The 13,985-nt window shown below is 45.1% G+C and overlaps 1 long non-coding RNA gene across 1 annotated transcript in view; it reads left to right on the plus strand.

Moving 5' to 3' along the window:
- The window catches only part of LOC137517585 (uncharacterized), an 87,519-nt gene extending 83,502 nt beyond the window's left edge, over window positions 1–4,017 (plus strand). The window contains exon 3 of the long non-coding RNA XR_011020578.1: window positions 3,427–4,017. This is a non-coding gene — a long non-coding RNA (uncharacterized lncRNA). The remainder of the gene's footprint in view (window positions 1–3,426) is intronic.
- The last annotated feature ends 9,968 nt before the right edge of the window (window positions 4,018–13,985 follow it).

The following is a 13,985-nucleotide window of genomic DNA, read 5'->3' on the forward strand; positions in this document are numbered from 1 at the left end:
ATGCAGCGGGATTCGGCGCTGGATCCCCTTGTTAGGTGAGCCGATGCTTTTTTTTTCTTTGTAGGGGGTGAGCAGAGGAGGCGCACAGAGGGAGGGGTACCCTAGCTAGCTACACTGAGGGTCCCTATACCTAACTAGCTACACTGATGGTCCCTATACCTAACTAGCTATACTGAGGGTCCCTATACCTAACTAGCTATACTGAGGGTCCCTATACCTAACTAGCTATACTGCATGCCCCTATACCTAACTAGCTATACTGAGGGCCCCTATACCTAACTAGCTATACTGAATGCCCCTATACCTAACTAGCTATACTGAGGGTCCCTATACCTAACTAGCTATACTGAGGGCCCCTATACCTAACTAGCTATACTGCATGCCCCTATACCTAACTAGCTATACTGAGGGCCCCTATACCTAACTAGCTATACTGAATGCCCCTATACCTAACTAGCTATACTGAGGGTCCCTATACCTAACTAGCTATACTGAATGCCCCTATACCTAGCTATACTGAGGGTCCCTATACCTAACTAGCTACACTAAATGCCCCTATACCTAACTAGCTATACTGAGGGTCCCTATACCTAACTAGCTATACTGAGGGTCCCTATACCTATCTAGCTACACTGAATGCCCCTATACCTAACTAGCTATATTGAGAGTCCCTATACCTAACTAGCTATTCTGAATGCCCCTATACCTAGCTAGCTATACTGAGGTCCCCTATACCAAACTAGCTATACTGAATCCCCTTATACCTAGCTATACTGAATGCCCTTTTACCTAACTAGCTATACTAAGGGCCCCTATACCTAACTAGCTATACTGAATGCCCCTATACCTAACTAGCTATACTGAATGCCCCTATACCTAACTAGCTATACTGAGGGCCCCTATACCTAACTAGCTATACTGAATGCCCTTATACCTAGCTATACTGAATGCCCCTATACCTAACTAGCTATACTGAGGGCCCCTATACTTAACTAGCTATACTGAATGCCCCTATACCTAGCTATACTGAATGCCCCTATACCTAGCTATACTGAATGCCCCTATACCTAGCTATACTGAATGCCCCTATACCTAGCTATACTGAAGGCCCCTACCTAGCTAGCTATACTGAAGGCACCTATGTCTAGCTAGCTATACTGAAGGCACCTATACCTAGCTAGCTATACTGAAGGCACCTATGCCTAGCTAGCTATACTGAAGGCACCTTTACCTAGCTACCTATAGTGTGAGCACCTAGCCTGCCTACCTATACTGTGGGCAACCATTCCACGGAACGCAGGATTCGTTAGATTCAGGATTCGAAAGGTTCGAGATATTCGAGAACCTTTTTAGATTCGTATTCGTATTCGAAGAAATTGTGGATTCGTCCCATCCCTAGTTTTAAGGTTAGGCGTGTGTGTGTGTGTGTGTGTGGGGGGGGGGGGGGGTTAGTTAGGGTTAGGCATCAGGAAGGGAGGTTTTAAGTTTAGGAGTAGGGACGAGGTCAGGATTTGGCATCGGTGAGAGCAGGGATAGGTTTAGCTGTAGTAAAATGTCGGTAACATATTTATTTTATTATCCTAATTACCAGTGTTAATAGCAGAATGTTGGTAAATCTTACTGATTTTCTACTGTGGACGGTTGCCTGCCTGGCGCCCAAATTTCCTTATGCCTCTTTTTCACCTATGCTTTAAGATACCATTACTTTTGGACAAAAACATGACATTCATGGATAAAGGGGGTTCAAATGAGAATAGATTTGTTGTGAATTAGGCTGAGGCATATCAGCAGTTGTGCAGAATTCCACAGCAACTGTTATGGGTGGTCTTTTCCATGCAGCCAAGCCACAGGGCTAGGGCCAGAGCTCAGCTATGTATAACCAGCCCTTGCTCTCATTCACAACAATAGTCCTGCTTTTTTTAAGCATTTAGAAGAGCTTTGTACTAATAATAAACAATATACAACACTGTAGAAGAAAACATATACATATTGTTGTATTTATAAATTCATTTTTAGGATCTTTTTGTCTGCAAAGTTGTTTTTTGATGTAATTATTACGAGAAATATTGTACAAATGCAATGGGAAATGTAGTATTCAAGGCACTGTATTAGTAGACAGGTTAAATAGTAGGAACATTTATTGATTTAAATGTGAAACACATGTGAATAGACAATGTCACAACATTCTAAAAATTCCAGCAGGCCACGCAGTGCCAGCTGTGCTTAGGCCATTAATTCCAGCAATTTGACAGCCTTATTTCCTCTCTGCAACCTTTGATAAAACTTCCATTAGGTAGAACATCGACCTGTTATGTGCCCAGCTATTTCAGTCATTTCTCTGACCCCTAGAAATAACATTAACCTTTCTTTTACCTAACATTTCATTGTATTTCATATGAAAAGAACCTGCAGCCATTTGAACCGTTTAGAGGCAAATGGTGAACTTTGTATATTCATTTTACATTTGGCAAATGAAATATTTGTTTGCTCTACTAGTGTAGCTAAATGGAAGACCTCCTTTTATCAGATACAAAAGTAAAAATATATTATAAGTAAAAATGTAAGCTTCTAACCTAATAATGGCTTGTAGTTCTTGCAGCATTGGGGAATATGCAAACTTCCAATGGCACATAAAGTACTGTAGATAAAGTTGAAGCCTTGTTAGGAAATGAAAGCTGTTAGCTGATGATCAGTTAGCCATCAGTTGCAATAATCATGTAATTAATTAACAGAGCTATCAGCAAATGTATCAGCAACCAGTGGTTTTCACTCAGTAGAGCAGTTTCACTTCCTGAGTGAATAGAGGTTTGCATGTAAGGCCTGGAAGCCACTAGGAGCGCTTTTCTGAGCGCTTTGTGATTTGAAAAGTTCTTGCTAATGTAATGCAATGGGTGTGATCCCACTTGAGCAATGTGATTTTATAAAAATCTACCATAGCATTGCATTAGCAACAGCTTTTTCAAATCACTAGCGCTTAGAAAAGGCTGCTAGTTGGTTTGAGCCCTTAGGAGAATTTTCGGCTTATTCCTAGCTGTCTCTTAAAGATTACAATAGGCTTAAGATAGCTACATTTAGCTGTTTTAGATTTACAATTGCAACTGGTAATAATGAAATCTCATGCTTTAATCAGAGTATTTTTCAATGGTTTAGTTGGTGCCACCAGTGAGGTTCAGCTTTGTAGTGTTATCTGCAGCAGTGTGGCTGGATGGTGTAATGGTTAAGGGCTCTGCCTCTGACACAGGAGACCAGGGTTCGAATCTCGGCTCTGCCTGTTTAGTAAGCCAGCACCTATTCAGTAGGAGACCTTAGGGAAGTTTCTCTAACACTGCTACTGCCTATAGGGCGCGTCCTAGTGGCTGCAGCTCTGGCACTTTGAGTCCGCCAGGAGAAAAGCGTGATATAAATGTTATTTGTCTTGTCTTGCAGCAATAGTGCAGTAGGAATGAGCATGTCTTCAATCAACATTTAAGAAGGAAAGAAGGCAGGAGACTAACAGAATCAAAACTCTAGAAAAAAATAAGGAACACATTGGACTTTACATATGAAAATTCTAGGAAAAGATGGAAGCACACAGAAGATGTCACAGGAGTCAAGAATACAGAAAAAGAAAGAAAGGTTACAGAAGATAGAAGTATACAGATGGAAAAGGAAGGTGACAGAAGGAAAAAATATTTTTTTATTATTATTATTATAATACATATTTACTGTCAACTTTTATTTAGTGAAAAATGTAACTTTAGTGTAAAAATGTAACTTTAATCCTTTGCTATAAATAGGTATGGGATAAAAAAAAAATGTCCCTCTACCTATTTACTCAGGAGTTGGAGGACCTTATTATTAAGGTTCACAGATTCCACCATAAGTGCCCCCACCTCCCCGAAGGACCTTCCACCACATGCACCATTCCACCACATGCATAAGTAGTTAACCCCTGTGCAGCTGCTATTGTGGTGAAACCTCACATATGCCTTGATGGGGTTGATATCGACCAAATAAAATCAGTTTTTAATGCATGTTTGGTTTTTTTTTGCATGTAGGGCTTTTATTTCAAATATACTTTTTATTGGGCGATTGTGCTATTTCTGCAACGAGTTTGTACATTAATATAGGTGTATATTTTTCCTCCTAGGAATTTTCTGGGCAGGCACTATAATTGTACATGATCTAGCAATTGTATGCTTCAATAAAGAATAGCAGCATATACTGTTTGTGCTTTTGGTTTTTTTTTGGTCCTATTGAAAAACCCCTCCTACAGTGTGATGTCTGGGACACGGCCCTGACAGTTTCTTGCCTGTGATATACCACTCCGTGCATACCCGATATGGACAAAACAGGTAGAGGAAGAGGTAGTGCCAGAGACAGAGGTAGGCCACTCGGCAGGTCTGTGCGAGGTCGTGTAAATGTAATTTCGTGTGGACCTGGCCCACAGTACAGTGCTCGGAAGAAGGCACGTCCCATCACCTCCCACGATTGTCAGGACGTGGTTGAGTATTTAGCGACACAGAACACCTCATCTTGCTCAGCCACCAGCGCTACTACTAGCACCACTTCAGGGGGACAGTTCAGAGGGGGAGTCAGAGAGTAGTAGGAGGAGAGAAGTTGCTGAAAGAAGCTGGGGCAGCTCTTCGTCAGAAACAGCTGGTGGCAGTGTCCGGCACCATGTATCGCCACCTATGTACAGCCAGCCAACTTGCCCTTCAGCATCAGCTGCTGAGGCCCCCATAGTGCCCACATCCCAGGGTGGCTCAGCGGTGTGGAAATTTTTTAATGTGTGTGCCTCAGATCGGAGCAAAGCCATCTGTTCGCTCTGCCAACAAAAATTGAGCCGTGGAAAGGCCAACACTCACGTAGGGACAAGTGCCTTACGAAGGCACCTGGAGAAAAGGCACAAACAGCAATGGGATGGCCACCTGAGCAAAAGCAGCAGTAGCACACAAAAGAAAAGTCACCCTCCTTCTCCTCTTCCTCCTTTAGGTGCATCATCTGCTTCTGCCGCTTTCTCCCTTGCACCTTCACAGGCACCCTCCTCCACTCCGCCTCTGCCCTTGAGCGCTTCCTGCTCCTCTGCCCACAGCAGCAGTCAGGTGTCCATGAAGGAAATGTTTGAGCGGAAGAAGCCAATTTCGGCCAGTCACCCCCTTGCCCGGCGTCTGACAGCTGGCGTAGCAGAACTGTTAGCTCGCCAGCTGTTACCATACCGGCTGGTGGACTCTGAGGCCTTCCGTAAATTTGTGGCCATCGGGACACCGCAGTGGAAGATGCCAGGCCGCACTTATTTTTCTAGAAAGGCCATACCCCAACTGCACCGTGAAGTTGAGAGGCAAGTGGTGTCATCTCTTGCGAAGAGCGTTGGGTCAAGGGTACACCTGACCACGGATGCCTGGTCTGCCAAGCACGGGCAGGGCCGCTACATTACGTACACAGCCCATTGGGTCAACCTGGTGAACGATGGCAAGCAGGGCGCAGCGGACCAAATTGTGACACCTCCACGGCTTGCAGGCAGGCCTCCTGCCACCTCCTCTCCTCCTGCTACATGCTCTTCGCTGTCCTCCTCCTCCTTGGCTGAGTGGCAGTTCTCCTCTCCAGCTACACAGCCCCAGCTCTGCAGGGCCTATGCTGCATGCCAGGTACGACGGTGTCACGCCATCTTAGACATGTCTTGCCTCAAAGCGGAGAGTCACACTGGAGCTGCTCTCCTGGCTGCTCTTAAGAAACAGGTGGATGAGTGGCTGACCCCGCACCACCTGGAGATAGGCAACGTGGTGTGCGACAACGGCAACAATCTGCTTGCCGCTTTGCATATGGGGAAGCTGACACACATACCCTGCATGGCACATGTCATGAATCTAGTGGTTCAAAGATTTGTGGCAAAGTACCCTGGCTTAGCGGATGTCCTGAAGCAGGCCAGGAAGTTCTGTGGGCATTTGAGGCAGTCTTACACAGCCATGGCACGCTTTGCGGAAATTCAGCGGAAAAACAACTTGCCGGTGAGACGCCTGATTTGCGATAGCCCGACTCGCTGGAATTCGACCCTGCTCATGTTCTCCAGCCTGCTAGAACAGAAGAAAGCCGTCACCCAGTACCTCTACAACTACAGTAGAATGAAACAGTCTGGGAAGATGGGGATGTTCTGGCCCGACAACTGGACACTGATGAGAAATGCATGCAGGCTCATGCGGCCGTTTGAGGAGGTGACCAACCTGGTGAGCCACAATGAAGGCACCATCAGCGAGTTAATTCCCTACGCTTACTTCTTGGAGCGTGCTGTGCGTAGAGTGGCGGATGAAGCTGCGAATGAGCGTGACCAGGAACAGTTACGGCAGGAACAGGCATGGGACCAATTTTCATCAGACCCAGCTGTTTCCTCAACACCTGCGGCAGCACAGAGGGGGGAGGAGGAGGAAGAAGAGAAGTCGTGTGCAGAAGACGAGTCAGACTCAGAGGATGATGAGCAAGGTGTTTCTTTGGGGGAGGAGGAGGAGGGGACGGCGGCAGGAGAACAACCGCAGCAGGCGTCGCAGGGGGCTTGTGCTGCTCAACCTTCCCGTGGTATTGTTCGCGGCTGGGGGGAGGAGGTTGACTTACGTGACGTCACTGAGGAAGAGCAAGAGGAGATGCATGGTACATCTGGATCCGACTTTGTGCAGATGTCGTCTTTTATGCTGTCCTGCCTGTTGAGGGACCCCCGTATAAAAAACCTCAAGGGGAATGAGCTGTACTGGGTGGCCACACTACTAGACCCTCGGTACAGGCACAAAGTGGCGGACCTGTTACCAACTCACCTGAAGGTGGAAAGGATGCAGCACATGCAGAACAAGCTGTTAACTATGCTTTACAATGCCTTTAAGGGTGATGTGACAGCACAACGCCAGCAAGGTACCACTGCCACTTATCCTCCTCCCGTGTCCACGCAGTCAAAGATAGGACGCTCCAGCGATCTCATGGTGATGTCGGACATGCGGACGTTCTTTAGTACAACGCCTCGCCGACGCCGTAGCCCTTCCGGATCCACCCTCCACCAATGCCTGGAACGGCAGGTAGACGACTACCTGGCCTTAAGTGTGGATGTAGACACTGCTGTGAACAGCGATGAGGAACCCTTGAACTACTGGGTGCGCAGGCTTGACCTGTGGCCAGAGCTGTCCCAATTTTCCAACTTCTCTCCTGCCCTGCCGCAAGCGTCCTGTCAGAAAGGACCTTCAGCGCAGCTGGAGGCATTGTCACTGAGAAGAGAAGTCGCCTAAGTCACAAAACTGTTAAGTACCTCACCTTTATCAAAATGAATGAGGCATGGATCCCGGAGGGCTGCTGCCCGCCCCAAGACTAAGTCAGTCCCCGCACACACAGCATCTCTGCCTGCACGCCGTGTGACTGGCTGCCTGGCCTGCCCCAAGAAGACTAAGTCGCTCCCAGTCCCTCCACACAGCATGTCTGCCTGCAGGCCGCTTGACTACCTTCTCCGCCACCACCAACAGGGTCCGGGACTCCAGGCGGATTGCTGAATTTTTTAGGCCGCTGCTAGCAGCGGCCGCTGTAATAATTTTTCTGGTGCGTGTACATGACTGCCTAATTTTTCTGGCTGCACTGCGGGGAGCAGTGGCGTAGCCAAGGAGCTGTGGGCCCTGATGCAAGTTTTAAAATGGGGCCCCCCAAGCACTCTATACATAACAATTAATACGGCGCACCAACACCTACCAATGGCAACTACAGTGTCAGAGGTGCAAGAAGGGAATGGGGAACAGCTTGTTAATGATTACTACTATTCAAAGTATCTGTAGAAGTGATTATTATGAGCACAGGACCAATAGAAAGCTAATACTGTAGTTGAGGGAGGGCCCTTCGGGGCCCCTCTGGCCCAAGGGCCCTGATGCGGTCGCAACCTCTGCAACCCCTATTGCTACGCCCCTGGCAGGGAGCTGCAACAACAAAAGAAAAGGCATGTACATGCGCCCATTACCCTTCGTGATCATTACCTTGCCGTGGTGAAGGGGCTTGCGTATCACAATGAAGCAATGACCGGCGCCTAGATGAGTGTCTCGGGGGGCACACCCACGATAATAAGGTCGTTGCCTCATTGTGGTCAGACCAAATTTGATCAGCTGGACAGTCACTGTTCTGTCATTCACCTACATCAGCCAGGCGACCATATGGGCTGTAAAGCCACCAAAACCTGCACTCTCGCCATGGTGCGCACCAGTCCAGCACGGTCGTCACTACACAAACAGCTGTTTGCGGTGCGTTACACGGTGAGTTTGGTGTGTCAGTGTGAAGCAGTACCTTAATTACACTACCTGATTGATGTATACACATGCAAGATGTTTTAAAGCACTTTAGGCCTGTCATTTAGCATTCGATGTGATTTCTGCCTTTAAAACGCTGCTTTGCGTCAAATCCAGATTTTTCCCGGGGACTTTTGGCATGTATCCCACTCCTCCACCTGGGGGTCCAGGTGTTAGACCCCTTAAAACATCTTTTCCATCACTTTTGTGGCCAGCATAATTTTTTTTTTCAAAGTTCGCATCCCCATTGAAGTCTATTGCGGTTCGCGAACTTTTACGCGAACCGAACCTTCCGCGGAAGTTCGCGAACCGAAAATCGGAGGTTCGGCCCCACTCTAATCTAATGTATTTCAAGGCCACCAGTCACTAGGAGGTGAGGTTCTAATGTACCTTCACCCCAAGAACTCATTAACCGTTTTAACCTCAAAGTTCATATGAAAATGTTATCTATTATAAATTTGTTCCAAGCAAATTTGGTACCAGATTTTAGGTCTTTAGTTACCAGTCAGGAGAGGAAACTCTATGTTTATGAGAGGGAAGTTATTATTTTTACCACTGTTATTCCACGTTTCTTTTTTTTTTTTTTTAAAAACATTCCTGAATTTTCATTAATGTTCATTACATTGTAAATTCTTGAGGAATTTTGCCTTTCCTCCTCCTGATTACCTTTTATTTATTTATCAGTGTTATATGCTGTATTGGATGATTTAATTCAATTTATACTGGAGTTTTGTAGTCCACGCTATTACTAGTACTTGTGCAGGATGTTTGCACAATTTGTTTGATTCTATGTTCAGAGATTTGTGATTCAATGGCAACTTGTATTGTGCAAACATCCTGAGTCCTGTTTATTAAGCTCTGACTCGGTTAGAACGTTAAAGGGAACCTAAACTGAAAAGGATAGGGATTTTTCCTTTTAAAATAATACCAGTTGCCTGACTCTCCTGCTGATCCTGTGTCTCTAATACTTTAAGCCACAGCCCCGGAACAAGCATGCAGATCAGGTGCTCTGACTGGAGTAGGACTGGATTAGCTGCATGCTTGTTTCAGGTCTGTGATTTAGCCACTATTGCAGCCAAAGAGATCAGCAGGACTGCCAGGCAACTGGTATTGTTTAAAAGGAAACATCCATATCCCTCTCAGTTTAGGTTCCCTTTAAGCTGGTATTTTCTTTGCAACTTATTTGCACTTATACTGGAATCCAAAGGTCTGTAAAACTTTAATAAAACATTGTTAAATGAAAATGGGTGTCACTGTTTCTTATTATAACCAAAATAAACCTTTCAGAGGTACACAAAGCATCTGTTTAGGAAGTCAGAATATCAAAAAAGATACTGATTGGCCAGAGAGTTAACAGTCTGCTTAGAGTTTGTATGTTCTTTCTGTGTGGGTTTTTCTGAGAACTCCAGTTTCCTCCCATATACCAAATACATACACAAAAATGTGCTGGTTCTTTCAATAAATTGTCTTTAGCCTATGGTAAGGATGCTATACTACAGCTATGATAGTCGTTACATTCTAAGCTCCTCTGAAGGCCATTTAATGCAACAACTATGTAGTCCATAAAAAGCTTCAAAAGATCACAGTACTATAAAAATGAACTAGTTGCTGCACAGCATGCAGTATATTTATGCCCTGCAGGACTTCATCTGAAGTCCCAGGGACATAGATATTTGTCTGCCACTGTGCGTGCTCTCCGCTCGCAATTGTGCATGCTCCCAGGTGTATTCTCATTGCTGCTCATTAATACCTAGATCCGTGAATGGGAACAGTTGTTTTAATATGTATGTTGTGAGGGTATATTACTGTTATTTTTGCAATAATAGGCTTGTGATTAGTGATGGACGCAAAACGGAAAAAATACACCTTTATTTCCAAATAAAATATTGTCACCATACATTGTACTAGGGAAACATTTTAAATATTGTAATAACTGGGACAAATGGGCAAATAAAATGTGTGTTTTTTACCCACAGTAGAACATTTTACTTTACAATTATAATGGCCCAAAACTTAGACATAATTTTTTTTTTTTTCATTTTTTTCTGATTATTCCCATTAAAATGCAGATAGAATAAAATAATTTGAGTAAAAGGTACCACCCAAAGAAAGCTTATCCAATAAGAAGAAAACAGCAGATCTGGCACCGATATGCAATAATCCAAGTGTTTCCCTTTAATCCAGCAGATACAGGCAATACATTAGGAGTACAAAGTGGTCGGCCACTTTGTACTCCTAATGTATTGCCTGTATCTGCTGGATTAAAGGGAAACACTTGGATTATTGCATATCGGTGCCAGATCTGCTGTTTTCTTCTTATTGGATATACTGACTGTATTTGATCTAAAGCACGATTTATCACAACCAAGGTCCAGCTGCTGCTCCCAGTCCTTTTGAGTGCCATTCTCACTGCTGTTTTTCTTTATCCAAAGAAAGCTTAATTGGTGGTGAATAAAATAAGATATAAATCATTTAATTGTGATACATAGTGATAAGGTTATTGGCGAATGAAACGGAGAAGCGCTGAAAGGTGAAAATTGCTTTAGTCCTTAAAGGACCTCTTTTACGAATGAGGAAAAAAATAAAAAGTGGTTTATGTATAAACTATTAAACATCCTTCTAAAATAGTGTAAAAAGTTGTTGTTTTTTTAAATGAATAGTTTCATCAAAGCAGCATGTAATCCTCAGTGTTTGTATACACTGATGGATGACGGACTGGGAGGCTAATCCATTGGTTAGGGGTGTTTTTTTTTTACTTTCATTTCACAAACATAACTGCTGCCTACATAGTTTTCAGTGGTGTAATCCACTGCTGGCAGGAATCACCATTATAGCATAACGGCCAGAGCTCCACAGAGCTCCTCCATATGTGTTTACATTGTTATTATTATTATTATTATTATTTTTTATTTATATAGCGCCAACATCTTCCGTAGCGCTGTACATAGTACAAACAAATAATGGGGAACAAATATACATAAGAAATACAAGACACTGTACCGTCATGACATTGAATAGAGTAAATACAGATACATACATAGCTGATATGTAGTTGGTACATGTACATATGTTAAAATAACAGCAGTATGAGAAACACTAGGAGGAGGTCCCTGCCCTTGCGGGCTTACAATCTAGAGGGTAGTGGGGAGGAAACAAAAGGGAAGGAAACACAAGGATTAGTGGGTGAGCCAGTGTGCCTTCAGTGCTGCCTATAGCAAATTATAGGCTTGTCTGAACAGGTGTGTTTTCAGAGTACGTTTGAAGGTTTCCAGTCTTGAGGCATGACGAACCGGCTGAGGGAGAGAGTTCCAAAGGAGAGGGAAAGCCCGTGAGAAGTCTTGGATGCGAGAGTGAGGCGAGGTGACTAGGCTGGAGGACAAAAGAGTCTCCTGTGAGGAACGGAGGGTCCGGGCGGGGAGGTATCTGGAGATTAAAGAGGAAATGTATGGAGGCGATAGCTTGTATAGAGCTTTGTATGTAAGTGTGAGAAGTTTAAACTGGATCCTTTGGGCAACTGGTAGCCAATGGAGGGATTGGCAGAGAGGGGCTGCCTCAGAGGATCTAGAAGAGAGGTGGATGAGACGGGCCGCAGAGTTTAGTAGGGATTGGAGAGGTGCCAGTCTGCTTTTTGGTAGACCACAGAGTAGGGAGTTGCAGTAGTCAAGGCGGGAGATGATTAGGGCATGTACAAGCATTTTAGTTGCTTCTTGTGAAAGGAAGGGACGGATTCTGGAAATGTTTTTAAGGATGGAAGTAGCAGGAGGTAGTTAAAGTGTTAATATGTGGTTTAAAGGAGAGCTCAGAGTCCAGAGTTACCCCTAGGCAACGAGCTTTGGGGGTTGATGCTATTAGGGTGTTATCTGCATTGATTGTGACAATAGGAGGTGGAACAGAGAGCGAAGGTGGAAATATCACAATCTCCGTTTTGCTCATATTGAGTTTAAGGAAGCGGGATGACATAAATGTAGATACAGCGGATAGACATTCGGGAACTTTTGATAGTAGTGTGGAGAGGTCTGGGGCAGAACAATAAATTTGGGTGTCATCAGCATAGAGGTGATATTGAAACCCAAAAGAGCTTATTATCTGTCCCAGGCCATGGGTGTAAATGGAAAAGAGGAGGGGTCCAAGGACGGACCCTTGTGGTACTCCCACAGACAGTGGGCGTGGAGAGGAGTTGGTATTGGCATAGGAGACCATGAAAGAACGTCCAGACAGGTAGGAGTTGAGCCAGGAGTGTGCTAGGCCCTTGATTCCCAGTGTTGAGAGGGTCTGGAGAAGTAGGGTATGATCAACAGTGCCGAAGGCAGAGGACAGATCTAGGAGTATTAGTACGGAAAATCTGCCTTTGGCTTTAGCAGCTAGGAGGTCATTGGCAACCTTAGTGAGAACGGTTTCCGTAGAGTGTTGAGGGTGGAAGCCAGACTGGAAGGGGTCCAACAGGGAATTAGCAGAGAGAAAGTTAGACAACTCTGAGTAAATGTGGCGTTCCAGCAGTTTGGAGGCAAAGGGAAGGAGAGAGACTGGGCGGTAATTAGAAAGGGCCGTAGAGTCTAAAGAGGGTTTTTTGATTAGTGGTGTTATGATAGCTTGTTTAAATGAAGAAGGGAAAGTGCCAGTTGAGATGGAAAGGTTAAACAGTGTTGTTAAAGCATGAATGAGGGGGGAGGAGACCTGGGGGATAAGATGAGAGGGAATAGGGTCTGAGGCGCATGTAGTAAGATGAGCTTTAGAGATTAGTGAAGAAAGATGCTGTTCAGTTAAGGCTGAGAAGATTGTTAGCGGGGAGGAGGTATGAGTGCGTGAGTGGTTATGTGGAGAGGGATAGTTGATAGTAGGGGAGCTGCCGGACAGAGAGGAAAAAGGAAGAGGTGATTGGACCGGTGAAGAGGGTTGCTTTAGAAAGCTGTTCTGTAGTGTTTCAATTTTGCTCACAAAATATGCTGCAAAGTCTTCTGCAGACAAGCTTGTGGTTGTAGGGGGAGGCGGGGGGTGGAGAAGAGAGCTGAAGGTGTTGAAAAGTTGTTTAGGGTTATGGGATTGTGAAGAAATAAGTGTAGAGAAGTATGACTGCTTTGCAAGTGAGAGAGCGTCCCTGAGCTGGAGCAGCGTGTTTTTATAGTGGGCGAAGTTATCTGCATTGGTGCTTTTCCTCCACTGCCGTTCTGCTGGCCTGGACTGTCTTTTCAGTTGTTTGATGGGTTCAGTCAGCCAGGGCTGTCTGTTGATGCGGCGGGGGCGGAAGTTGGTGAGAGGGGCGACTGTGTTCATGACAGCGGTGACTGTGGTGGAGTAGTAGATGGATGCTGACTCCGGGTCAGTGTAGGATGACAGGGAGCTCAGGGGTTTTAGAGAGTCAGCTAGGGAGCAGAGGTCGAGGTTGCGATAATTCCTGCATAAGCGTGATGGCTGCACTACAGTAGCTGGAGGAGGCAGGGAGGGGCTGATTGTAAAAGTTATGAGATTGTGATCTGAAGGGGGGAATAAAGAGTTATTAAATGTGGAAACTGGGCAGAGTCAGGTAAAAACTAGGTCCAAAGTGTGGCCATCTTTGTGGGTGGAGGTTGAGGACCACTGGGAGAGGTCATAGGATGAGGTGAGTGAGAGGAATTTTGTTGTAGTGGAACAGTTAGTGTCTATGGGGATGTTAAAGTCCCCAATGATGATGGAAGGAATGTCAGTGGATAGAAAGTGGAGAAGCCATGT

This window comes from Hyperolius riggenbachi, chromosome 5 (genome assembly GCF_040937935.1).
Source record: "Hyperolius riggenbachi isolate aHypRig1 chromosome 5, aHypRig1.pri, whole genome shotgun sequence".
Taxonomy (NCBI): domain Eukaryota; kingdom Metazoa; phylum Chordata; class Amphibia; order Anura; family Hyperoliidae; genus Hyperolius; species Hyperolius riggenbachi.